Source organism: Rhyacophila brunnea, unplaced genomic scaffold (assembly GCF_057557595.1).
Source record: "Rhyacophila brunnea isolate RB1 unplaced genomic scaffold, BYU_Rbru_1.0 scaffold_428, whole genome shotgun sequence".
In the NCBI taxonomy this organism is placed as follows: Eukaryota; Metazoa; Arthropoda; class Insecta; order Trichoptera; family Rhyacophilidae; genus Rhyacophila; species Rhyacophila brunnea.
This window is the reverse complement of record NW_028233096.1, coordinates 22,604-25,699: the sequence shown is the minus strand read 5'-3', so window position 1 is coordinate 25,699 and position 3,096 is coordinate 22,604. Positions and strand designations below refer to the sequence as shown.

The 3,096-nt window shown below is 23.8% G+C and overlaps 1 pseudogene; it reads right to left on the bottom strand.

Annotated features, from left to right (window-relative positions):
- Positions 1-2,695: 2,695 nt before the first annotated feature.
- On the bottom strand, positions 2,696-2,871 carry LOC147066650 (small nucleolar RNA U3; annotated as a pseudogene).
- Positions 2,872-3,096: the final 225 nt, after the last annotated feature.

The following is a 3,096-nucleotide window of genomic DNA, read 5'->3' as shown; positions in this document are numbered from 1 at the left end:
AAATAAATACAATTTATAGATAAAGATATATACACATATGCCAAATTTCTATATGTTTTACAACAAATAAAAGTATGCTTACTAATTCAATACATAAAAATATTTTTTACTAAATTTTTAACTTTGAACAAAAAAAATAAATATCTCTATGCTTTTTAAGTTTTTTTGTGTGATGTTTCAAATCTTTTTTTAAATAGAAACAAAAACAATTTTTAGGCTCTTTAATGTATTTATAGATTTTTGTGATGATATGATACATTTAGATTGTTGGCAATAATTTATTGACAAACGATATGTTTATATTTTGGATTGAAATAAAAAATATAGAGATACATATAGTATTTAAACAAAAGTAAGCTTAAATTTTTGTTGTAATCAATTAAAATTTTGTAAGTTGTAACCAGAACCTTATTAAAACGAAAATTATCAAAGCCTCACCCATATAGAAAACTTTATTAAAAGTTCTATATATTTTTTTTTCGCGTTTTAACATTTTAAAAAATATAATATAATCAAAATAATTTGGTATTTTTATCATCTCAGATGGATAATTTAAAATTATTAATATAAAAGACGTTGTTCATAATGAGTGCTTCAACTTTTTTTCGAATAAATATTCTAATTTTTATTTTTATAAAACATCGTTCAATCCAGCACATAAATATTGCAACAGGGTTCCGCACCTTTAACAAAAAAAATATTGGATAAAGTTTTAAAGAATGGAGATATTTGAAAATTTTTGCATGATAAAATTAGTTTCCTTCCTTACTTAATTATGGTATTGGGATTTCGGAATTTCTCATCGAGCATAAAGTGATTGATTTCCCTTCGGAAGATCATATCTTTACTCTTGGTCATATCCTCTTTGATGCATGCTGAAAACTAAGTTTTATTTAGGGTTAATTTGATTTTTAGCTTTTTATAGTTGTTCAAGAAAACTTTGAATTACTCCATAGAACAAATTTGACTGATACTTCTTTCCATCCATCATCTTTAAAATCTTCTCCTCTCAAGAATTATTAGTTCAAGTTTCTTTCTCAATCCTATTGTCTATGTGTATTCTTCCGCTTTAGTTGGCGTATTAAATCTTTAATTTACAACTTATGATATTTTGTAACATGCTAAAAAAGATTTATTTGATTATAATATAAATTTTAAATTTTTTTTAGCCCTGTAATTATATCATATATTAATTGAGACATTAAATATCACAATAAATACATTATTTATTAAAATAGTATATAGCGTCTTTTGGATATGTTTTATTGTATCAGTTCCATAGAAACAAAATATTGACTGTTCATTATATTATAGTTTAATCTATTATAAAATGCTATTCCGACATGTGAATCAAATTATTAAATAATTACAAAAATTCATCTTATGTCGCAATAAATACTAATGATACCGCTTAAGTGTAAAAAAAAATATAATTTGTTTATTACAGATGTATTAAACATTTATTTTCCAATATTAAAAAGTGCGTAGTGAGAAGTAATTGTTTTTACATAAATTATATAATAATATGCTCTAGGCTCGAATTTTCGTTTAATATTGTAAGAAACAGTTTTAAATAAAAAATTGGGCATAGGTTAATTGTCTGTGGTTGAAAATTGTTGTATATTCATGATAAAACAAAAAAATAGTTTAGAAACAGTAGGAATCGGATTTGAAAATTTATACAAAAAATATCATTATTTCCTAATGTGGACTTTAAATAATATGCTCAAGTTTTTGTCTTTGATATTATAAATACTTTTTCATACTGCAAATCATCTTTAGTTCTTAAAAACGAGAAGCATATTTTTTATTCCATTCTTAGTTTCCAATTGGGGTTTATTTCCTTTTTTCAAAGAATGAAGTGGTATTTGAAAATAGCCATAAAACAATGGTAGATGCTGGAATATGATTCGGTGCTATGTGTCATTATTACAAACAAACAATATTCTTTCTTATATAAAATTATTACTTTCAAAATATTTCATCATTTGATTATAGCTAATATTTTCTTGTTGCTTTTTGTGATACAGTATATTGTTTTGGAGTGCAGATTACTGTATATAATTTAAATCTCAAAGAAATCCAACTTAAGTGTCTTTTTAACCATTCAAAATGGGGATTTGACCTTACATATTTTGCAGCTTGAAAACATTTCGAATCTTAAAATTAAATAAATAATTTACATGATATAGAATGTCATATAAAACAATTTTATTAATTTGGGAGCTAAAAGTAAATTGAAATTTAAGTAAAAGACATCACAATCTAGAATGTGTTTTAATACTTATGCCTTGATGATGATAATAATAAAAAATATGGGCTTTTTATGATTTATGCAAATCAACAAAGAAATAATCAGGCTAGAACTTTTGATATCAAACACTTTATTGTGATTTATTTTATCAATGAAGATAAAATAAGAAATAAATTTTTAATGGATTTAAGCCTCTTCATGAAGGTATTTATATAATAATCAATGATAAGATATAAATAATTGATTTGGTAAAGATAAAGTTCTTAAGTGATTTAACAATCAATGAGCATCGCGTTATTATTATATTTACAAAACATAAAAAAATGAATGTTGAGTGAGATCATGTAGATTTTGACGTTTAACAACTATAGCTGACTACTAGTACTTACATGAATTGTATTGGGCGGGTCAAATACAATTTGTAAAAAATTAATTAAATAGACTAGTCAGAACACAGCAGTATGTAGTTAAACAACCGAACAATCATCAAGGGAATAAATCCCGGTTTCCGTTCAATACATTCTGTCACGGTTCATCATTCTAGACGTGTGTGGCAAAAATCATAGATTTTGCTGATGTGAATTTACTAAACAAAAGATTCTGAATAGTAAAGACTACATGAGGGTAAAAAAATTAAAATGATTTATAGATTTTTAAAATATGGTAGGAAATATAGTTAAGAAATTTCCGGAAAAATAAATAGTACTATAAAATGAATTTTAGTATTTTTACAATTAAAGCTAGTTGAATGCTTTGTAATAAATTAATTTAAATATTATTCATCAAACATTTTAAGTATCTGTATTCATAGAATAATATATACACTTTTACATTCATAGTAA